Genomic DNA, 24,406 nt, shown 5'->3' on the forward strand with positions numbered 1-24,406 from the left:
GCCTGCTGGGCTAAAGCAAGGACCGCCGCGGTGGGGGCGGGGCAGGTGGTGGTCATGTCTACCCTGGAGGGGCTACACCTGCTGGGCTGAGTCCCAGTGAGCCTGAGTGAAGATCTGCCCTCTCTGGGCCACACCTTCCTCGCTATTCCCTGGGAGCTGCAATGGCTGTGCTGATGTGGGGCACACTGTGTGCCTTGAGGACCGCCCCAGTGGCCCTGCATAAGCTCCCCCGTGGCCCTGCACAAGCTCCCCCGTGGCCCTGCACAAGCTCCGCCCTGGCCCTGCCTCCCTGGGGTCGCCGACCACGAGGAGACTAGACTCTGCTGAGACCAAAGGGGAGGGACCTGGGGTCCAGGAAGGTGGTGGAGAATGAGGCTTTTGGGGCCGATGGTCGGGATGGCCTTGGAGAGGGGTCCAGCAATGGGCAGACACAGGCCACGGGGAGAAGAGCGGGCGCAGGGCCCAGTGGTGGCTGCGGGGGCCACCAGGGCAGCTCTCGGTGCTGTGCCGTGGGGCCTCGAAGCAACTGGATGCAGGGAGTGGTCCCTGCAAGGAGGCACAGGACAAACCTTGTGGCTCCCAGAGGCAGAGGCCTCATGGCCGGGAGCATGAGGTCACTCTCGTCAGACAGCCTCTGCTGCCCAGATGCGGATGGTCTCACCCACTGCCCCAGCTGGCCGGACACGGTGGGGACAGCCAGGCACTGGGGGCCAAGCAGGTGCAGGAAACCACCTGTTGAATTTAGACCCAACCAGGGGCCGTGACGGCAAGTCCTGCCCACAGCTTCGGGCTGATGGAGGCCGCTGCCACCGCCTCCCACCTCATTGAGTGCTTTCTCCACCAAGGCCACAGAGCCACACTCCCCGCCACCAAGTGTGGGTGCAGACAGTGAAAACAGGGACGGCCCTGAAGAAATTACAAGCCACTGGTCACCGTGGCCAAGCCCAGGGCTTGCTGTGTCTGTGAGCGATCTCAGCTCTGCAACAGCCCAAGGGGGAGGCAGCGGAGAGGACAGGGACCCCCCTGGAGTCACACAGCAACAGCCTCGTCTTGGATACCGAGCTCCCTGACCCTGGGGCAGCAGGCCATGTCCGCGGTGGGCAGAGGGCCGGGTTCCAGCCCTGCCCCGATTGGTCCTCTCTCAGCTCCTGGCCTTGGGAAGGTGCCAGGCAGGCAGATGGGCTGGGCTCGGGCACGGTGCAGCCACAGCCGTGGTGGCAGCTGCTCGGGGGAGACCCATGAGGGGCCGGCTCTGCTGCTCCCTCCTGAGCGGAGCCTTCCGGGTACCCTGACTCATCCACCAAGCGCTCTCACGCAGCCTCCAGGAGATCTGCGGGCGGCCGGGGGGTGGTGCTGCTGAGTCAAAACAGCCCCCAGGGAATTTTCTGCAGGGGAGGGAGGCCCTTCCTGTGCCTGGCAGCCAGAGACCTGCTCCGAGTGCCCCGTGCTGCTCTCATCCCAGCAGGAGGACGACTCTGAGGGTGGCAAGTGGGACAAGCGGTCACTTTGCAGTGGCAGACACAGGCTCAGAGAGGCTCCAGACCTGCCTGAGGCCACCTGGATGGCTCTGAATGCTGCTTCTCCCTCCAGGGCACCAGGGTAACCGGACGCTTCTAGTTTCTTCAGGGACCATCCCTCAGCTTTCACTGTCTGCCCGACTGCCCGCCGGGAGCCCCTGCGTGTGTGGAGTCTGGCAATGTGCTTTCCGGGGGGCTCAGAGCTGCCCCTGCACCCTGGACTCCCAGCTCCCTGGCGACGGGCTTTTCCAGGCTGCAGCATAGGGAGCCCCAGTCACCAAGGACATGGGTGGCACTATGGAGTCGGTGCCATCCTTTCTATACCAGAGGCCATGTGAACGTTTTTACGATGATTTTTAAAAGAGAGGCCGAGAAGGACCAGGATTAGAAGGACAACGCTGTCCTCTCTCCCACGGGCTGCAGCCTCGAACTGGCACCACCTCTTCTGCCCCCTGGAAGGTCAGCTCCGTGAGACCAGGGATGCCCCCGTGAATTGTGCAGGGAGCACTTGCTGGGCGCTGGGCGGTCTCACTTTCCCCGCCTGTGAAACGGGGTTAATCCCACTGTGGTGGGGCCAGTGAGCTAATTCCCAGCAGGGCAGAGCAGAGCCGCCGCTGGGGGTACAACTGGCTTCTGGAGCCGGGCTGCCACCTCCAAGAGTGCCACCTCCTTGTTCCCAGAGGCGAGGAGTGAATCTGGGCTCCGTGCAGGGGGTTCCAGCACCTAAAAGGTGTGACAAATTCCTCCTCCAATGTCCAGCTGGACAAACCTCCTCCATCCACCACTGAAGGCCCCCCAAGCGCTCCCAGGGACCTGGTGTGCTGTGGGCTGGGGGGCGTCTGTCCCAGCCTCGTCTCCGAACTGTCGGTGTCTGCTGCGGTTTTCAGGAGTCGAGGTTGAGCCATCTCTCTTTCCATCTCTCCTGCTCGGGGTCAGTTGCCAGGCCGAGTCTCAGGGCTGTGACATGGAGGTTTGTCATGCGTCACACCAGGTGGCCCTGGGTCAGCCAACGAGCTTTGTGTCAGGAGAGCGTGGATGAGCGCCGCCCCCACTGCACGGCTGCAGGGAGGCCCGAGGGCAGGATCTTCCCGAGGGACAAGCTGGCCACAGCCCTGTGTGTGCCAGGGTGGGGCCTATTGAGCCTGTTTCCTCGGCTCAATAAGACGGGACGGAGGCGTTCACGGCGGGGGTTGCTGGGAATTCCTCCTCTGGATTGGGCTGGGGCCTCGGTGCACCGTGGGCTCCCAGGAGCTCACAAGGCCTTCTGTGCCTGTCCCTTGTGCCCCACCTCAAAGCGAGGTCCTTGCAGCAGCAGGGCAGCCGCGTCCCGCCCCGTCCGGCCCCTGCCACCTCCCTGCCCTCATCTCCTTTCTCTGAGACAAGGCTCCTCGCTGGTCCTGGAGGTGGCGGCACACTCCTGCCTCGGGCCTGGCACGTGTGGTCCTTCCCTCCTCCTGCAGCTAAGTTCCACATCCCTTTACCAGAGAAGCCAGCATCAACCCCCACGGCCCTTGGTGGGGCAACACCATCGCTGCTCCCTTCCTTCACTTCTGTCTCTCCCAGACGGAGCAGCAGCCCCGGGCGTACAGCAGGCACCAAACACCATCGCTGCTCCCTTCCTTCACTTCTGTCTCTCCCAGATGGAGCAGCAGCCCCGGGCGTATAGCAGGCACCAATCACTATTTGTCGAGGGAATGAACGGGCACCGCCTAACGAGTTGGGTCAGATGGAGGCGTGGCTCAGAGATGTCAGTGTGAAGGCCAGGTCGACGTGACAAGCCGGGTCCCGCCCTGCCCTCGGGTGCATGGACTTCCCCAGGCAGCACTGATGCCCCCACGGAGGTGAGGCTGCTGGGCCCCGTCTGTGGGGAGAGGCAGCTGGAAACTGGGGGCCCCAGCTCCTCCTGGAGCCACATCTTGACCCCACACCCAGCCTGTTATCCGGGTGTCTGAATCCTGCCGGGGTGGAGAAGCGGCTGGAGAAGGGGTGGGTCCACCTGTTCTCCTCCAGGGACCTCCCTGAAACCCTTCGTGAGGTCAGAGCTGGGCACCCAGGGAGACAGCGACCTTGGCCACAGGAGCCACGCCAGCCAGGTGCCAGCCTGGCATGCAGCCTGCAGGTGATAATTTCCGGGCTGCTCTGGGGCTAGGCGGCAGCTGTAGGGGGTTCAGCTGACACAGAGGGAGCCTGGGAAGCCAGCACTGCCTGGGGTGATCCCCCTTCCGCCTCCTCCTCCCCAGGCCCCGGAGGCCCAGCTGGCCATACCCTACCTGGGGAGCCAATCCCTGCTAGGCCGCCTGTGCTGACACCCTGGAGCCAACACTGACCCAAGACAGGTCAGCCACACTTCCCACCTGCTCCCTCAGGAGGTGGGATCTGGTTCCCTCTCACTGGGCTGCACAGGCCACGATGGAAAGGCGCCTCGTGACACTCTGCAGTCAGCTCAGAAAAGCCGTAGATGCCGACACAGGCAAGCCTGCCCAGTGTGGGGCGTTCTCTGAAGTGGGAGCCACAGGGAGGGCCTCGTGAAGGCCTCTGTCCACAGGCAGCGACTCCCGGCACCCACCGCTGCTGACCAAGCCCCTGGCACCCCCGAGCCGAGCCTTTGAACCCCAGCAGGGAAGGCCACCTGGCCAAGACCCTGGCCACCACGTGGCCATCACCGTCCCACGGGGCTCTGTTCCGACCCCTGGCCCGAGGGTCGCTGAGTACCACCAGGGTTGCCTCACGCCTCTGAGTTTGGGGCAGTTTGTTCGGCAGCACTGGGGCCCGGGCAGCTTCTTGCCTGGCGTGTGGCACAGCTGTCCTTGGAGGGGGCGTTTCTGGGATCCTGTGGTTTAGGGGACGCTCCCCCACTCCCTGGCCTTGGGGGCCGATGACCAGGTGGAGCGGGCCCGGTCTGTGAGGCAGTCACAACGCCAGGTCACTCCAAGCTGCCTCTGTGGCCACAACGTTCAGCTGTCCCCACACAGACGAGACCCATGATCAAGCCCTAGGGCTGGAAAGCGGACACAGAGGATGTATTTGTTTGTGGAATCAAATACGACGGCAGCTTGCAGGCAGTCCAGCCGCTGTGCAAACAACCCTCTTCCAGCACCCAGTGAGGGTGTCCCTGAAGCAGCCGGCGACCCTGGGCACTGTCACCTGCCAGGTGGGGTGTTGGGGACCGTCCCTCAAGCAAGACAGGGTGCCTGTGTACTGAGTGCCTCCTGTGTCAGGTGCAGGTGCAGACAGACAAAAGTCCTGCCCCAAGGAGCTGACCTCGGATGGGAGCCCAGGAATACGGTGCAAACGTACAAGACCCACGGCCGAGGCTGGGGGTGCAAACACACAAGACCCAGCAAACGTACAAGACCCAGCAAATGCACAAGACCCAGGCTGGGAGGTGTGGTGGTTGGGAGAGGCACAGGTGGGTGAGTGGACGGCCACTGAAAAGATGACATCTGAGCAAGGACTGAAGGAGGGAAGCCGGGAGCCACGCAGGCGTCGGGGGAGAACATTCCAGGCACTGGGACCAGCAGCACAAAGGCCCTGAACTGCAGCCAGCCAGGCGAGGTGGGCAGCAGCAAGGCAGAGCAGAGCGGGTGGTAGAAGGGAGGGGAGTTTGTGTGGTCTTAGAGGCCCCACAAGGACCTCAGCTCCATCCCTGGAGAGCTGTGACTGGCCTTTAATGGGTTCCATCTGGATGCCAAGTGCAAAATAGACCTGGGATGGGGGGCAGGATAGAAGCAAAGAAACCAGGTACAGAATCTGGCACAAGTCACGTGGTCAGAGAGCAGGTGCTGGAGAGATCCCATAATTGTGGAATCAAACATGACAGCAGCTTGCAGGCAGCCTGGCCGCCGCTGTGCAAACAACCCAGGGCGTCCCTGAACCAGCCGGTGACCTCAGGCAACGGCATCCATCACCGGGGCCAGCACACCATCACCTGTGAGAGGTGTGGTGAGGGCTGCTCCCAAGGGCCTGCGGGAGGACCCGGTGACAGCAAGGCCAAGCCCCCTGCCCACCAGGACGGCGGCTTTTCTTGATAACTTATCCCTTGAAACCCCGTGGACAATTAAACCCAGAGTTACCAGGTGAGCCAGGGATTCTACTCCTAGGAATCCAACCAAGAGAAAAGAAGACATTCGTCCACGCAAAAGCTACCAATACCCACAGCTGCATCATCCACGCAAAAGCTACCCATACCCATAGCTGCATTGTCCACGCAAAAGCTACCCATACCCACAGCTGCATGGTCCAACATAACCACAATGGGGGCAACAACTCACGCATCCATCAACAGACACACAAAACGTGGTCTTTCTGCACAGTGCAGTGCAACTCAGCCACAGGGAAGGAGGCGCCCACTAGGCTCCAGTGCGGGGAGCCACGAAGGCCCCAAGCTGACAAAGCCAGACGCAAGGGCCACACGTGGCCCCATCCCTTTCATCCGAGGTGTCCAGAACAGGCAAATTCACAGAGATGCGGGAGGGGGTGCAGACTAGGGGCTGGGGGTGGAGGATTGAGGAGATGGGGGAGGGGGCAGACTGGGGGCTGGGGGCGGAGGAGTGAGTGGCAGTGGGAGTGGGGTTTCCTTTTGGGGTGATGAGAATGGGAGCTAGCTCGTGGCGGGGGGTTGCGTTGCATTGTGAGTGCACTAAATGCTACTGAAGTTACACTGTACGATACTTAAAATGATAAATATTATGTGTATTTTCCCACAATTAAAAAAACAGCGGGGAGGCTGAGACAGGCAGCTCATGACCTATTAACCTCCCCCTGCCAGGGACCCCTCCACCAGCTCACAGCCCAGGGGTGATGAGTGGAGCCACCTCTTCCCTGACTTTGGGGACCTCAAATGTGAGAAGGGCTCAGCCTCCCTCCCAGGGGCCCTGCTCCTGTCAACTGGGGCCGACCTGCAGGCAGGTAGCGGGAGGCACTGCTGTGACCCCAGCCCTGGCTCTGTGGGCCTGGCTGTGCTGGAAACCAGGAGGGTGGAGGCCAGGCCCAGAAGGCTGGTGGCTGGAGTGGGACCTGAGCGACCTTCTTGCTGCAAACACCCCCCTTCCAGAGACACAAGCACACCCTCAAGGGTGGGAGGCACCCACAAGGACCGGTCTGTGGCAAGTGACCTTTCCAACCTGAAGGTCTCCTGGGCAGAAGCCCCTTCACGTGCCAAGGACGAGCCAGAGGTAGAGAAGGGCCATGGGCCGGCCCCGTGGATGAGGCAGAGGTGGAGAAGGGCTGTGGGCCGGACCCGTGGATGAGCCAGAGGTGGAGAAGGGCCGTGGGCTGGACCCGTGGATGAGCCAGCGGTGGAGAAGGGCTGTGGGCTGGCCCCGTGGTGCAGAGTGAGCAGATGCTGGGGACACTGGCCTGCAGCTCAGGCCTCTGCTTATCCCTCCGGTCACCCCAGTCCTGGGGCAGCATGGTCCCTGGCTCTGGGCAGGTTTAGTTGGATGTAGGTGCTGTGGTCCCCAGTGAGCCCTAGTGTCACGGCTCATGCTTTATAAAAGCTCTCATGGGATCACAGTGCAGAGGGGACGGGAAAGAGGGTTTGGGAAGGGTAAGCACTTCGCCGAGGCACTTATTGTTTGTGGAACATTCTCTGAGGCTGGCTGTGGGGATCCCGTGAGTCTGGACAGCCAGGTCATAGGTCATGCTTCCTCCTGGCCCGGTTTTCACACCGTAGTACCCCACACGCATGCACACGTGTGCACACCATCACACTCAGACTTTACACACACGCACCTGCATGTGTGCCCCTGGCAATGGCACCCGACGCAGTGACCTCGGGGCTGGTGTCCTCATGGAGACAGCCTGCCAGGTGGCCCCTCACACGGCCCCCGCTTTCCCATCCCAGCAAACAGGCAGAGCACACTTCCAGGAAAGAAGCCGCCCTGGCGTTGGACTCAATGACCATAAAACTGCCTCTTAGGCTGGGTGCAGTGGGTCACGCCTACAATCCCGGCACTTCGGGAGGCTGAAGCAGGAGGATCGTTTGAGCACAGGAGCTTGAGACAGCCTGGGCAATGTAGCAAGACCCCATCGCTACCAAAAAAATTAAAAATTAAAGAAACAATTAGCTGGGCATGGTGGTGAACACCTGCAGTCCCAGCTACTCTGTAGGCTGAAGGGGGAGGATCGCTTGAACCCAGGAGGTTAAGGCAGCAGTGAGCCATGATCGCACTACTGCACTCCAGCCTGAGCGACAGAGGGAGACCCCGACTCTAAGGAAAGGGAAAAAAGAGGCCGAGCACGGTGGCTCACGCCTGTCATTCCATCACTTTGGGATGCTGAGGCGGGTGGATCACCTGAGGTCAGGAGTTTGAGACCAGCCTGGCCAACATGGCAAACCCCCGTCTCTACTAAAAATAAAAATTAAAAAAAAAAAAGCCAGGTGCAGTGGTATGTGGCTGTAATCCCAGCTACTCGGGAGGCTGACGCAGGAGAATCACTTGAACCCAGGAGGCAGAGGTTGCTGTGAGCTGAGATTGCGCCACTGCACTCCAGCCTGGGCGACAGAGTGAGATTCTGTCTGGGGGGAAAAAAGAAAGAAAGAAAAGAAAAATGGCCTCTTGGGCCAGGTCCTGGGAGCTCGAGGGAGGTGATGGCATGGAGCCAGGACCCGGCGACGTCACTTCTAATGGAAGTCCGCACGCCTAGAGACAGGCCAGGCCCTCGGTGTGCAAGCCACCAGCCTTCTCTCCTTTCCATAAAGGCTTTGCCCTGTGGTCCCGGCCCTGCCTGGTGCACCTCCCATTTGCCTCACTGGTCAACTCCTGGGGGCTGCTTTGCGCTCCCCCAGGGTAGGGTCCCAGACTACACGTCTCACAATGCCACACGTCTGCACACCTCTGCACACATCACATGCCTCTATACGCCTCAGAGTGCCACACGTCTGCATCCCCACAGCCATAGTGGCCACTTCATGCCATGCGTGTGTGACTTGGTGAAATCCCTGTCCCTCTGCTCTGTGCAGCGCAGCAGCAGCAAGCACAACACCGGCACAAGGAGGACAGAGGTGAGACCCCAGTGAGCCAAGGTGCACGCTGCCCCCACAAGAGCTTAAATAAAATACCTCAGTCACTTAAAAATCAGTGGATGTCGAAAATAATGAGTTTTGGACACACTGGGTTAAGTAAGATTATATATTATAAACATCAATTTTGCCCGGTCTTCTCCCTTTTTCGTCGTGGCCATGAGACAGTCTGAAACGATCCACGCCCCTTCCCTGGCACGCCGAAGCTCCCTTGGGAGAGGCCGCCCCTTGGCAGACAGAGGCACAGGCGAGAATGGCTGCCCCACGGTACCTGCTCAGGTCACAGGAGAGGCCGACTCGGGCCCAAAGGGGAGGCTCCGTGCACATTCCCGAACACTCTGCTCCCAGGTCCCCTGTGGGCTGGTTTGGGCTTCTGGGCATGAACAGTGCTGGACCCTGATGGAGCAGCTGGGCCGCAGAGGCACGGTGGGGACACGGCAGCCAGCAGGGCCACACAGAGAGGGTCTCAGCCACACACCTGGCCCGCACCATTGGGGGGCGACAGGCGAGGCTCCATCTTCCCTGTGCACAGTGTGCTGTGCTGAGCAACCCCCGCAAGGGACAGATGGGGACACGGCGGCCCAGAGGAGCGGAGATAAGTCTGGCCTCGCTGCCTGCCTGTTCTTGCTGTTGGCAGGACCTGGTAAGGGAGGCAGAGACGCCGCGAAAGAGGCATGAACGTTCCCTGCCCTCTTCCACCCCCGAAGTTCAGAACGACGCATTCTTTAAGGGAGCTGAAGGCCACGTCGTGGAGCTGCAAGCTGCCATCAGGCACAAGGATACGTGGAGTCCAGCACCCAAGGCCCCTGTTCCGTCCACTCGGCCACAGGGATACGTGGAGTCCAGCTCCCAAGGCCCCTGTTCTGTCCACTCAGGCACAGCCACAGCCCAGAGACCCAATACTGCCCCTGGTCAGGGGCAGTCCTGCATTCTGATGTCTCTGGCGCAGGAGAGGCTGTGTGGAAGGGCCCCGTGTCCACTGCGCTCTGAGTACAGGCTGGGCTGGATTAGGCTGTGGAGCCCCGGGGTGGTGGCCAAGGCAAGGGGAGGGGCCTGACGATCCCCAGGCCTGGTGAGAGGCCCCCACCACCTGCGTGGGGACCCTGGTGGTGCAGAAATACCTGGGCTTTGGATGGCCCGAGTCAGGTGGCCTCGGCTCCCAAGTGGGAATTCTGCCTCTGACGGGGAGAAACTCAAGTGCGACCGATCTTACCCTGTTTCCCCTCTGTAAATGGGTCTACAGGTGGCTGGTGCACACGGGCCCCAAGCTTGCAGGCTGTCCTCCCGTAGGTAGAACAGGCACAGGGCCTGCGGTCTGGACTGTGCAGGAGTCTAACCATCGAGGTGGTCTCTCTGGACCACCCCATTTTGCAAAGGTGCAGGCAGTGAGCTTCTGTTCGGGGGCCTGCAGAGAAAGGGGCCTGGGTGCAGAGCTGCCTTCATGCCGCATCCACCACTGAGCCTCAGGACACCACCGGGTGTCCCCCCAGAAAGGGGACGAGGCTGTTGGTCGCAGCCCATACACACACAGACCTTTCCCAGCTCATCACAGCCCGAAGGGGTAGATTGCCTTTGTGACTGCATTTTGCGTTTGAGACCTGAGAGACAGATGGGAATATTTGCTGTAGGTCACGCAGCTGCTGGGAGGGGAGTCGAATCCAGGTGGGGGCTCCAAGAAGCCAAGGGGCTGCCCATCCCCCTCCCCGCTGGCTCCGGGAACTGGGCAGGGGGCTGCAGTCACCCCTGGCCCTGGAGGGGAGCCCCTCCCCACCTGTAAGAGGGTCTCACTGCAGCTGGAGCTGCTTCCCCTGCTGGCTTGACGGCACCCTGACTTTCCCGGGTACTCAGGGAGGTCGGGTACACTGGGCGGGGACTTCCTCATGAGTTCCATCTGTGACCTGGAGCCACCAGGGTGCGCAGGAGCCCTCCTGACTGCCCCGGGCGTTTCCTGGGCGTCTCCCAGGCATCTCCCATCCTGGTCGCTGGCAGGTCCCACCTGCTGCCTCCCCAGTGTGGACTTTCCTCTGCTGAGTAAACAGAAGACTGCCCTGGTGCCCAGACTTCCTCCCCAAATCTCCTCCTGCCACGTCCACCGTGACCCCAGCTTCAGAGGCCGCCGAGTATCCACCACGACCCCAGCCTCAGGGGCAGCCGAGGAGGCTCTGAGCTGCCCAGACCAGACGGGGCAGAACCAGCCCTGGGTGGCTGAGCAGGCGAGAAACGCAGAGGCAGGCGGCCGAGAGCAGCACAGGGTGAGCTGCCGGCTGGGCTGCTGGTGCCTTGGCTCCGGGAGACATCTTCCTTATTACGGCCAAATTCATCTTTGTTTTCCTTCCCAGTGACATCTGGCTCTCAGTGAGGTCCCATGAATTACAAAAAGCAGAAAAGTCTGAACTTCTGTTTTATTGCCACAGGAAACTCACTGCCACAGCACAGGCAGAAAGCCGGATCCCAGCGGGTCCTGAGTCCCCAGCTCCCACCCTTGGGGCAAGCTGCGAGCTCAGAAGTGGGGACTGGGGAGCGGTTATTTCTCACTCTCCTCGTCGTCAGTTTCCAGCCCAACTGCCAGGTCTCCGCCTGAGCCTTTTCCACCAATGCTACAAGAGTGGCTTCCACTCCAGGAATTTTTTTCCAGACAAGCAAAGCCCTTGCCTGCATTTGCTCTTGGCTAAGGCGGCCCTCCCAGGCCTGCCTGGTGGACTGTTTCCCGCAGCGCAGCCTGGGCTCCGCTGAAAGGAGGGTCCCGGCCTGGGGAACTGCAGAAGCAGAACCAGGCCTTCTCACTCTGCCCAGGAAAGTCAGAGGGTGGAGAATAAAACCCCCAGGAAAGGATCTGGGGTGTGGTTCACTGACGCAGGCATTCCCAGGGAGACTAAGCCACGAGGTGGACGAACAGCGTGGTGTCCACCCAACCTGGCCCAGACCCTGACACCAGGGATGGTGACGCTGTCGTGAGCCTCCCTCTGAGCTACCCTCAAGCGGCCTGCACCTCCCTAGCCAGTACCCCAGCAGTTGTGTTTCCACCCCCTCCTGCCCCTGCGAGGCAGCGGGTCCCAGCCCACAGTGTGCACTGGACTCTGCAGGTGCCCGGCCCACTCCCTGCCGTCCCCACGCTGGCCTTCCCGTGTCAGAACTCAGTGGGAAGTTCCAGGGGCCTGACCACCCCGGATGTGTTGCAAGCAGAGCCCGGTGGTACCCGCCCGCGTCGGGCTCCTGAGCTGCGAGCTGGGAACCTCTGTGGGCCTCAGCTTCCCGGTCTGGAAAGTGGGACAGCAGCGGTGGCTTCAGGGCTGCCGTGAGGATCCAATGCAGGGCCTGGGTGCCTCTCACTGCATGTGACTCTGCCCCCGCCTGGTATGGAGTAGGTGTTCGATCAATACTTGCCCCGGGAATGAGCACTGGAGTAAAGGCACTTTTTGTCCTGTAAGTGAAGTGATGGCAAAGCCACCCTCTGGCATTGACAAATTGTAGAGTTTGGGTCCCTCCCATCCCCAGGGGCCTGGGGCCAGCCTGGGAGGTGACATCAGTTGCCTGGACGTGGATTTCTACGAACAGTGGATGCTGTGTCTGTGTTAATAGCCGGGCAATGTTCCAGTGGCTTCTGGAGGGTCTTTAGCAACAATGACCCCCCTCCTCTGCACAGCAGGGCAGGAAGCAGAGGTGGGGCTGGCCAGAGGTGCAGGACTAGAGCAGCTGGGATGAGGCTGGCCTTGGGGCTCCATGATCCAGGCAGGGCAGAGGTCAAGTTCTCCCACCAGTGCCCTGACCCCAGATGGGCCCCAGGGCCTGTATCCAGGTGAGGGCTTTTGCACCTACAGTGCTAACCCCGAGTCATGACTGAGCCCTCAGCCACCAGATCCCCCAGCCCCTTGGGGGTGCTCACATGCTCTAAGAATGTGGCCTGGCAGGCTGGGGATGGGGACTGACGGCACAGGCAAAGGAACGCCCGGGCAGGGCTGGACAGGGACTGGGTGGGGCTGGACAGGGGCCTGGAGACACTCGCTGCAGCCCGCCGTCAGACTGGCTCCCTGCATGACCTGTGGAGTGACTGTACCTCTCCCGGCGTCGGAGAGGGGGAACGCTCCACGGCCCTCATGGGTGTTACAGGGACGTGACAGTGCGTGTAAGCCCCAGTGCTGTTGTAGGCTATAAGACCCACCCAGGAAGGTTCCATGACCCTGTGGGCAGGAGAGACAGGCCACAGGCAGGCAGTGCAGCAAGCGCGGGCCGGGAGAGCAGCCCCACGGAGACGCCAGTGCCTTCACCTAACAAGGCCCTGCTGCTCCCTCCATGCTGGGTCTGAACACCCGTGTGGCACACACAGCACTGGGGCACGCTGAACTTGTTTCTGGTTCCTCCCTGCCTGGGAAGGAAATTCAGATCCACTTAATTCAACCACCATCCTTCCACCCTGGCACTGTGGGAGGCTGAGGATGAATCAGAAAACCCCAAAGTCAACCTGCTAACGGTGCAGCAGGGGAGGGGGAGGCCAGCGGAGAGCCCCAAGATGGTTCCAGAAGCTGGCAGGGAAATGCCTCACCCACCTCACACCCTCCCTGCCACCCCAGATGGGGCAGCGGCGAGGCCCGGCCCTCCCCGGTGCAGCCCTGAGGGCTGGGATCTTGGGGATTAGTGACCCAGCCTGCCGGCAGCATCTCCAGATCCTCGCGCAGGGAGAAAAATTAATTTCTTCCAGTCATGCAGAAATGAAAATATGTGGAGCCAAACCAGAGAGATTTCCTGGAGGTGGTAACTGAATTACGCGGATAGCGGGCGGCAGGGGAAGAGCTCGGGGGGGCTCGGGCGGCTGGCGTGTGGCTTTGCAGCCCCAGAGGGTTCTGGAAGATGTCTGGGGAAAGCCCTCCCACTCACCAGCCCTGGCTTCACAGGTGGCGACAGCACGGCCCCCGCACCACGAACCACTCATGTGAACTTCCCTTGTCCCCTGTCACTAGAGGATCCCAGCACATCCCAGGAGAGATGGAGCCTGCCGGAAGACCAATCCTGATGCCATACTCTTCCCTCCCTGAGCCCCAATCTCGGGTGGAGGCCACATCTGTTCCTCCTGCTCTGGGCGCTTCTTCCTTTCTGTTTCCCTTTCAGTGTGGAAGAGTGGCCGCTTGCCCAGCAGGACGGTCCCAAATAGCATGGCTTTTCCAGGCACGGTGCTGTCGGCCGCACAGAACAGGACCCTCCCGGTGGCTCCGGCTTGCACAGCATCCGCCTGTCTGCCTGTCTGGCCCCCGGGGAAGTTTCTGATTCCCAACGCCCAGACTGGAGCGGGCCGAAGGACACAGCCCGACCCCAGAGGCACACAGAGCCAGCCCTCCACGGACAAACTTGCCCAGGAACTGTGGGCTGGGCCTTCCTGCCTCCTCCCCTGCCGGGAAAGCGATGCCAGGAGCAGGTGAGGATCGGAAGCGCTCAGGCCCAGCCCTCACCCCTTCGGGTCTGGGGGACACAGTGGAGTCCCAGCCTCAAGAAGTTTCCCCAACCTCTCAGCAACTTGAGGAGCAATGCCAGGCACCGAATAACCGGCCCCCGCCCCTTATCCCCGGCCGACCCGTCCTCCGAGGTGCCTGCCCTGGGAACCTCCTGTTCCTGGTCCAGGAGAGGAAACGCACACCCGGGCCGGACGCACAGAAGCCGCACCCTGGCCGGGGCCACAAGCCTGACAGCTACCGACAAACCCCCACCCACAGGAGCAGGCGACGTGCTCTCTTTTCAAGGGAAAGGTTTTTCTTCCTGGGTCCTGGAATGGGCCTGAAGTCGGCCGGCCTCAGCCCACAGAGTGAAGGAGGGGTGGGCACAGCCCGGCCGCGGCCCCAGCACACACAGGGCGCGCGCAGGGGCGGGGGAGCGCCAGTCCCGCAGTGTGTTCGGAGCCCAGCGGCTCTGAGTCGCCGCCACCAGCCTGGCCGCCTTCTGCTCCACGTAAGTGAAGTCAGCCGTCTAGGGCTGCGTTTTCAGCCATCTGTCCCTCCACAGAGGCTCACACCTCCCTCCCCGCTGTTCCCACAGCCTGGCTCAGGGCCTGCCCAACACAGATGGACGCTTCCCAAAGGCTGTGCGCGCCATCGCTGCCACCCGGCTGTGCCGAGGCCCGCAGCCGTCAGGACCCCAGAGACCGCAAGCCAGGCAGGGTCCAGGCCCCCAGCGCGGACCACCTTTAGCCTGCGGGGCAGCGCCCGGGACCTGGGCAGGAGAGGGAGCGGCTGGAGGGAGCTCTGGACTCTCCTCCCCAGCCGGGCCGCCGGCACCTCTGCCACTCCCAGGGCCGCCCTCGGCCTCCCCACACCCGGGTCTCCGTCACGCGGGCCGCGGGGCCTTTGTTAGGAAAACCGGGCGGCCCCAGGGGAGCCCGCGAGACTCCCAGCGCCCGGGCGCGTCGTTCCCCCCTAAGTTTCGCCGCAGCCCCCGCAGGTCAGGCTCCGCTCACGGGGGGCTGCGCTCAGCCCGGATGGGTGGGCGCTGGGCGGGCTGGCTCCACCCTGCCGTGGGCACCAACTTTGAAAACGGCCCGTGCGCTCCGCGCGGCTGCGGCGCAGATCCGGGAACGGCAACCGCGGGCGGAGTCGGGGGAGAGCGGCGGCGGCGCGCGGGGAGGACACGGCACTTACGGTCGGGGGTTCCGGGGGATCCGGGGGGCGGCGGACGGCGCACACTCGCGACTCGGTCCGGGAGTCGCTGCTCCTTCCAGCTTGGTCCCCGCCTCCACGACTCAGGGGCGGCTGCGCGCTGTCTTCTGGCGCCGCACCGGGCTCAGGCGCGCGGCGGGGCTGGGGCGCGCGGGGCGGCCTCCTGGGCCATGCCGGGGACTCGGCTCCGGCCACCCCGCGCGGGAACAAAGCGCGCACCCCGCCCCGGGCGGTCTCCGGCCTCCGCGGCCCGCGCCAGGTCCAGCCGCCGCGCCTGTGGCTCCAACGCCGCGCGCTTGCCCGAGAGTCTCACGGGGCCCCGCGGCCCCCGCCCCGCGCGCTCCGCCTCCGCCTCCTGCCCCCCGCCGCCGCCGCTGCGCCACCTGCCTCCCGCCCGGCGCCCATCGCGCTCAGCTCCGCCCCGGGGCGCCAGCCTGGAGAGGGGCTCCCCGCCGCCGAGAGCCTCCCCCAACGCCTCCGCCACCGGGGCGCGCCCTAAGAACTGGCCGTGGGGGCCGGGGCTGTACCGAGCGCCGGGCGCGGGGAGAGGGGCGAGGGGCGCGGGGAGGGGGGCGAGGGGCGCGGGGAGGGGGGCGAGGGGCGCGCAGCCTCCTGCGGGGGGCGGCGCGGGGGCGCGCGAAGAGGTTGAGGGGCGCGGCTCTTGGGGGCGGCCCCCGCCTGCGCCCACCCTCTCCCCCTCCGCAGGCCGCGCACACCCACCTCGCAGCAGTCGGCGGCCGCGGGCCTCGCAGCTTTAGAGCCGCGGCTTCTGGCGGCCGCGCGGGAGGCTGAACGGGGGTTGGGGTTTGGGGGTGTGGGGAGGTGGGGAGTTGGGGGGGAAGTCGCTTCTTCGGCCGCAGCCGCCCCCTCCGCCCCCCGCTCGCCCCCCGCACGGCGCCCGGCCTGGCCTGGGGCCACCTCCGTGCGTGGCCGGCAGGGGTCGCGCTCCCCCCGCTCAGCCTCCCGGGCGGGTCCGATGCGAAGCCCTCGCTCCCCGCTGGTCCCGGGGCCAGGTCATTTGCATATCCTTTGCTATCATTTGCATATTGTGCGTTTCGTGTCCACCTGCAGAAACGCCCCGAGCCGCTGCTCTGGCCTCTCCGCACTTTCTCTGCGGGCAGGCCCCCTCCCCCACCCGCTTTGCCTTTCCCTAAAGTACTTTGTGGCGTATCTGGTGCATTTGCCTGCTTAGTACATTTTAGTAAAATTGGCGCCTTTTCCCTGTTTCCTGCCCCAACTCACACGTGCTCTTATTTCTTAGACACAAACGGGGCTGGGGGGGCCCAGGGGTCACCATTAGGAGACACAAGAGGCCAGACCTTCAGAGCAGCAGGGCCTTGGTTTGCCTCTCATTTCGCATAAATTTTGCATGTGATGGTCCGAGGTCCCCAGTATAAAAATATAGCAACGTGCGAAACATGGCCCAGTCCAGCTTTGTGCCGCGGCCTTTTTCCTCCACCCCTCGTCCCTCTCATGGACTTGCCTCTGCCCACCTGAGCTGGCAGAGGAAGGGGACAGAAACCCAGAACGGGGGTCCCGTGAGGGGGAGGACAGCACCACCCCCCCTGCAGCCCCTGGGCAGCGGTCTGGTCAGCTGGGTCACTAACCGCAGTGTGGCCCAGCCAGTTCCTCCAGCTCCTGGCTGTGGGAAGTGCTGTCTAAAGCCCGCCAGACTCCTTGAAAATTGTGACACAAACGCCAAGCACCTTCATTCTCCTGGTTTTCAGACTGCGCTTAACTTGGTGCTTGCCCACGTGGCTCAGCCCAGTCCTTGTGGAATGGAGTGGGGGGGTTCTGAGCCCACCCCACAGAACAGTGTGAGTCTCCATGCATTGGGTGTGTTGCCTAAGGTTACCGATTTTATGCTCGAAATTTATCCATCCTGGCTCCCTGGCTTCATGGACTCTGAGGCACAGTGGATTTTAAGATGCACCATTATTTTATGTGCCACTAAGAAAGGAAAACATTCTGCCGGTGGTAATCCTAAAACGCCCCCAGGTTTCAGAGATTTTACAAAGCAACATCAACGTGGGAGTGGGGGCAGGTGGGAGAATTCAGCAGCGAACCACCCTGAAGTCAGTCAGGTTCTGAGCTCAACAATGCCTGCGGCAGCTCTGGCTTCCCACAGGGCCTGGGAGCAGAAGCTGGCCTGGACCTGGGCCGGAAGCCCTCACCCAGCACCAGCGGCACATCGGTGGTCTCGGTTCTCTGGACCGCAGGCTTCAGGTGTTAAGTGACCAGTTACAACGTCTCTGACTTACACAGGGTGCATACAACCATTTGAGGAGTGACAGACCTGAAGGCACCGAAGATAACACTTTAGCCATCAGACACCACAACCCAGGCGCTGCACCTGCCCCACCACAGCCCCTCCTCCCTACTCCTCCGTACTCAGGAGAACCGCGGTGGCATGGTAGAGAAGGAAGGGATATCGCGGGCAGGAGGGCTTCCTTTTGTGCCGTGAGTGGGTCAGCCTGACGCCTAGCCCAGTGGTCACAGGGTGGTCAGATGATCCTGGCAGTAGCCAGCACAAAGCTGGGCACCGTCTCTGCATTTCCCCGTGCTGTGCGGATGCTCCCGGAATGCCCATTTTACAGGTGGAAAGGCTGAGCCTCTCAGCCACACGGACTTCCTGCTGCCTCATCCAAGGAGTGGTTTCTTGCCCTGGATGCGGCCAAGTCACAGCTCCTGGGCATTTCGAGGGGACATTTAAGGAGGAGACTCCCAGCCCTGTGTGAAAGATGTCTGCAGTCTGTCCGACAAGGCCAGCGTCACCTGTGCGGGAGACAGACCGCGGGCGAGCAGGACCTCAGAGGACCACACTCAGGGCTCGGGGAGAGGCAGAGCAGTGAAGGAGGGAGCTCGAGGCTGCGCCCATGGAGCCCCCAGTGTGTCACTGTCTATAGCGGCAGGAGCTCAATTCACTTAAAAGAAACCACCACGGCCGGGCGCGGGGGCTCACGCCTGTGATCCCAGCACTTGGGGAGGCTGAGGCGGGCGGATCACGAGGTCAGGAGATCGAGACCAGCCTGGCTAACACAGTGAAACCCCGTCTCCACTAAAAATACAAAAAATTAGCCGGGCGTGGTTGCAGGTGCCTGTAGTCTCAGCTACTCGGGAGGCTGAGGCCGGAGAATGGCGTGAACCTGGGAGGTGGAGTTTGCAGTGAGCTGAGATCGCACCATTGCACTCCAAGGAAACCACCTCCCCTCCTCATGGCATGGCAGCGGTTCCAAGTAAAGTTGACTCCCCACCAGCATTTAGTGCCGCGATCACACATCCATGGAAGCCTCAGGGGACCGTGCCTGGCTCTAGGGCCCGCAGTGCACAGCAGGGCAGCCCCAGCTTTGCTGACCTGTGCTGGGTCGGCCTCTGAGGCCCCACCCTGCTGCCCTCAGGAAAACAAACCCAGCCTTCTGTCTTGCCATCTGTACTTCTGGCCATCCTGATCCGTCTCCCCAAAGGGCAGCACCCACATCTGATTTCCCTCTCAACTGCCCAACAGTGCCCAGCTCAAGGTCTGGAAAAAGAAGCAGTTTATAAACACTTCCACAGGCGGCCCTGCACTGTCACCCCCCACAGTCATGGCCCCTTCTTCTGACACCAGGTAAGACTTGCTGTTTGTGGGGCCCTGGCCAAACGGCAGGCACTAGGCCCTCTCATGTGCCCTCCGTGACCCTAGGAGGTAGGTCTTGCCACCAGCCTTGTTTGCCAGAGGAGAACACCGGGACCCAGAGAGCTTGAGTAATCGCAGATCACAGGCTGGTCTTTGGCAGAGCTGGGGTCCTGCCAGGCAAGCGTGGTCCAGGGGGAGGCCAGGCCATCACCGTTGCTGATCTTCAGAAAATAGTTCTGAGCACTATAGACTCTCAAACATTTTCTGTTATAACTAAAAATCTGCAACAAAAGTTTAGATAGCTGCCAAGAATAGAAAGTCTGATACACTGTAGGTATAGATTTTTTAAAATAAGCGGGTGGCTAATGGATTGTACATACCATAGCAATTTGATAGCCACTGTCGTTCATTAAAAATATCTGAATAAACTCTTCTTAAACACCTGCATTTTCACTCAGCTCCCTACCTAAAACAGTGAGTTTTTAAATATAACACCAAAAGTATGATGTATAAAATAAAAATTTGGTAAATTGAATTTCATTAAAATTTCATACTTCGGCTCTGCAAAAGACACTATGAAGAGAATGAAAAGACAAGCCATAGACTGGGAGAAAATATTTGGGAAACACATATCTGATAAACAACTGTTATCTAAAATATACAAAGAACTCTTAAAACCAAACCGTAAGAAAACAAACAGCCCAATTAAAAATGAGCAAAAGATCTGAATAGACACCTTATCTGAGAAGAGATCTAGAAGATGATCTGGCAAATAAGCGTAGGAACCGATGCCCAGCAGCCTTGCCACTAGGGAGTGGGTCAGCAAAGCCATGAGAGGCCACGACACGCCTGTTAGAATAACTAAAACTCAACACACTGACAACCCCAGATGCCGGTGAGGATGTGAAGCAACAGGAGCTGTCATTCATTGCCGACAGGAATGCAAAATGGTACAGCCCTTTGGAAGACAGTTTGACTGTTTCTTATGAAACTACACACTCTTAGCACGTGACCCAGCATTCACATTTCTTGGTATTTACCCAAATGAGTTAAAAACTAATGTCCACACAAAATCCTGCACATAAATGTTTATAGAAGTTTCATTCATATTTGCCAAAACTTAGAAGCCACTGAGACAGCCTTCAATAGGTGAATAGATAAAATACTGTGGCATATGCAGATGATAGAATGTTATCCATGGCAAAAGTAGTGAGCTATCAAGCCATGGAAAGTGAACACTGATGGCCGGGCGCAGTGGCTCACACCTGTAATTCCAGCACTTTGGGAGGCCGAAGGGGGTGGATCACTTGAGGTCAGGAGTTCAAGACCAGCCTGGCCAACATGGCAAAACCTCATCTCTACTAAAAATACAAAAATTCGCTGGGCATGGTGGCAGTGCCTGTAATCCCAGCTACTTAGGAGGCTGAGACAGAATTGTTGAACCCAGGAGGCAGAGGTTATAGTGGCAGTGAGCCAAGATCATGCCGCTGCACTCCACCCTGGACAACACAGCAAGACTCCATCTCAAAAAGAAAAAAAAAGTGAATATGGCTAAGAAGTCAATCTGAAAAGGCTACATACTGTCTGATTCCAACTCAATAGCATTCAGGAAAATATAAAATGATGGAAATAGTAAAAAGGTCGGTGGTTTTCAGGGGGTTATAGAATAGGGAAGGTTGAGTAGGGAGGGCAGAGAGGTTTGTTTGTTTTTGGAGACGGAGTCTTGCTCTTGTCTCCCAGACTGGAGTGCAATGGCATGATCTCGGCTCACTGCAACCTCTGCTTCCCGGGTTCAAGTGATTCTCCTGCCTCAGCCCCCCGGGTAGCTGGGATTACAGGTGCCCACCACTACACCCAGCTAATTTTTGTATTTTTAGTAGAGACAGGGTTTCACCTTGTTGGCCAGGCTGGTCTGGAACTCCTGAGCTCAGGTGATCCACCCACCTCGGCCTCCCACAGTGCTGGGATTACAGACATGAGCCACTGCGCCTGGCTGAGTTTTTTTGTCTGTTCGTTTTTAGACAGGGTCTCACTCTGTCTCCCAGGCTGGAGTGCAGTAGTGTGATCACAGCTCACTGCATCCTTTGACCTCCCAGGCTCAAGTGATCCTTCCATCTCAGCCCCAGCTAATTTTATTCATTTTTTTGTAGAGACAGGGTTTTGCTGTGTTGCCCAACCGCACAGGGGATTTTTAGGGCAGTGACACTATTCTGTATGATACTCTAATGGGAGACACAAGTCATATGCTAGACACATAGAATGTAACACCAAGAGAGAAGCCCAACGTAAACTATGGATTTCAGTTAATGAAAAGGTGTCAGTGTTGGTTCATCAGCTGTAACAAATGTATCACACCAGTGCCAGGTGCAATGCAGGGACCCTCCACTCCCCACCCCAGGGAACGAGTCCGAAAGAGTAGGGAGAACTCGGTGCTTTCCGCCTAGTTGTCCTGTAAACCCAGAACCACGCCAAAGAATAAAATCTATTACCTTAAAAAATTCAGCAGACAAAAATGAGGATATCAATAACATTTTATGAGCCGTTTAAAAGACAGATACAAATCGACTCTTCTCCAGCTCCTGAATCTCTACGTAGCCCCTCTCTCCCTTAATGCCTCCTTCCATTCTACCCAGCCGATTTTTATCCTCATATGTTTTCATGTTTGAAAGTCTTTTGATTCTCCTATCGTGCAAAACTAGGTACATAATTGGAATGTCAAGATTTAAACATTTTCCTATGTTAACATTTATTTCCTGAGCTGGATTATCATTGTAATTATTGGTAGTATACAACCGACACAAACAATGTGAATGTGTTATACATTTTGAGAACTAATAAGGATAAAAAGTGGGCTGGGCTTGGTGGCTCACACCTGTAATCCCAGTGCTTTGGGAGGCCAAGGAAGTAGGATCGCTTGAGCTCAGGAGTTCAAGACCAGCCTGGGCAACGTAGCAAGACCTCATCTCTACAAATAATTAAAAAGTTAGCCGAGTGTGGCGGTGCGTGCCCGTAGTCCCAGCTACTAGGCAGTGGGATTGCTTGAGCCCAAGAGGTTGAAGCTGCAGAGAGCTATGATCACACTACTGCACCCCAGCCTGGGTGATGGAGCGAGACCCTGTCTCAAAAATAAAAATAAAGATACAAAGTAAATTTTTGTTGGAAGGCATCTCCTAAAAGGAGGGAGGGGCACTTTTTGGTAGTAGTTTGTGTATTCATGCATGAATAATACTGCCAGAAAAAGACAAGATTTGACATTAATTCCATTCCCGTGGTGGGTGTTTAATGTGAAAGCCAGAGAATCTTCAGTCCCATAAATAACTCGATCAGAACGGGAGCTGTGTCCTAACAATCTCACTGTGACCTCCTTCTGAGAGTCAGATGCCGCAAGCCATGTGGCGATTGGTCATGGAAGTCATTTTTAATAACTATCAGTTGACAAATCGGTTCTGTCCCCCCTCAATTCTGTTTCATGCAAAGACAAGAAATCAGCAGGTTGCAGCAGAGACACATTCATGGTGAGTGGGGAGCTGGGGGCAAGGCACCAGGCTGGCCCCAGGCAGAGAGACGTTGGTCTTTCTTGGGGAACTGGGAGAGGGTGACTGTGCAGGGGTAGCTGGGAAAAGGACCCACACTGGCCCAAGCAGGTTCTGCCTTGGCCATCTGGCGTGGGCACCAGATGACGCGCCTTCAAGTTGCCAGCGAGGTCAAGGAGGCCCTCCTGGGAGGCAGGGAGGAACCCTAAAGCAGAGGGAGTCTGGGCTCCGGCCGGGAAGCTTCCCTGCCTCAAGAGTGTCTCTTGGCTTTCTCCCCTGGCTAATGTTGGCATCGCTGCTGTTGCAGAATGAGGTTTCCTAACTGTGAAGTGGCTTCATTCACGTATTCATGTCTTTTTTCCTTCACTCTCCATATCCAATGGAAGGTAAGTTACTGAAGCTTGCCAAACCTCAGTTTTTCCTGTAAAATGGGGCTAAGAGCTGGCTGGCCTACACATTTGCAATGTGGCGCAAAGACAAGTTCAGAGTTCCCTCTTGTCTTTGTTGAACTTCACAAGAGAATCAGTCCAGGCACGAACAGTTGGAAATTGGAAGTGTCCCGCAGGAAAACCAGCAGGTGCACATGTGTAAAAGGGAATGTGGGTGGGATTGAGGTGGCATTTAAAATCCCTGGAGAAGCACAAACTCCCCAGTAGATGGTGTCAGGACAACTGCCCCATGTGGGGAAAATAAATTATATACTCCTCACTTCACTTGGAAAAATAAACTCCACTTGGGTTAAAGAATAAAATGTGAAAAACTGAAACAGTGAAAGGATTAGAAGAAAAAGCAAAGCATTTATATCATACCAGTTTAAAATTAAGGCAGCCGAGAAACACTGAAAAAATTTTAAGAAGCTGGAGGGGTTAGGCCGCGTAGGCACGAGCAACTTCTATGTCCTGAAAGAGACCGGGGACCCTGATAAGAGATGGGCTGGGAGGCCGGGCGCGGCGGCTCACGCGTGTAATCCTAGCACTTTGGGAGACCGAGGAGGGCGGATCACTTGAGGTCAGCAGTTCAAAACCAGCCTGGCCAACATGGTGAAACCCTATCTCTACCAAAAATACAAAAATTAGCCAGGTGTGATGGTGTGTGCCTGTAGTCCCAGCTATTCGGGAGGCTGAAGCAGGAGAATCACTTCAACCCGGGAGGCAGAGGTTGCAGTGAGCTGAGATCGAGCCACCTGCACTCCAGCCTGGGTGACAGAGCGAGACTCTTGTCTCAAAAAAAAAAAAAAAAAGAAGATGGGCTGGGAGTGGTTGTGGGGACAAACGACAGTGGCCCTAGCACACAAACATTGCTACAGAGAAGAATGATACAAGCAGTCAAAATAACGCTCAACAAAGTTCATGAGTAGGCAAATCCCACAAGAAGAAAACAAAAGGGGCCAGGCACGGTAGCTCATGCCTGTAATCCCAGCACTTTGGGAGGCCGAGGCAGGCAGATCACTTAGGGTCAGGAGTTCAAGACCAGCCTGGCCAACATGGTGAAACCCCGTCTCTACTAAAACACAAAAATTAGCTAGGCGTGGTGGTGGGTGCCTGTAATCCCAGCTATTGGGGAGGCTGGGGCAGGAGAATCACTTGAACCTGGGAGGCAGAGGTTGCACTGAGCTGAAATGGCACCACTGCACTCCAGCCTGGGTGACAGAGCAGGATTCTATCTAAAAAAAAAAAAAGAAAACAAGAAAAAAAGGAACTATAACCCCCACCACGCTCGAAGTCACATGGCTTCCTTGCTTCTCTTCTTCGTGCCTGGCCCCCTCCCCTCCTCTCCCGTCTCTCTTTACCTCTGTTTATCTGGATCTATCTGTGCTTGTTCTGCATTTCCCTGTTCTCCAGGGCAGGAACCACACCAGTCTGTTCACCCCTCCCCTGGACCGGCACCGGCACAGAGGGTCAGGAGTGTTGGCACCTGTCTTCCGGGTCTCCACCCCTCCCTTTGTTTGCTGAGTGACTGCATATGTTCTCATTTCCTTATCATACAATTCTTCAAGAGGTATCATTATCCGCATCTTATTTTCACCTTCTTTTCTGTTACCTGTATGTTTGAATTTTCCTATAAGTATTTTTGTTTCA

The 24,406-nt window shown here is 58.8% G+C and overlaps 1 protein-coding gene across 5 annotated transcripts in view; it reads right to left on the reverse strand.

Moving 5' to 3' along the window:
• The window catches only part of CBFA2T3 (CBFA2/RUNX1 partner transcriptional co-repressor 3), a 103,000-nt gene that overhangs the window by 52,401 nt on the left and 26,193 nt on the right, over window positions 1–24,406 (reverse strand). Inside the window, exon 1 of one of the 5 annotated variants that reach the window (XM_063612532.1) lies at window positions 15,162–15,551. The exons of the other annotated variants lie outside the window; for them this stretch is intronic. The gene's annotated coding sequence lies outside the window, so the exon portion shown is untranslated. Of the gene's footprint in view, window positions 1–15,161; window positions 15,552–24,406 lie in introns of those variants that run through there. 5 annotated transcript variants of the gene reach the window in all.

Source organism: Symphalangus syndactylus, chromosome 11, assembly GCF_028878055.3.
Source record: "Symphalangus syndactylus isolate Jambi chromosome 11, NHGRI_mSymSyn1-v2.1_pri, whole genome shotgun sequence".
Classification (NCBI taxonomy): Eukaryota; Metazoa; Chordata; class Mammalia; order Primates; family Hylobatidae; genus Symphalangus; species Symphalangus syndactylus.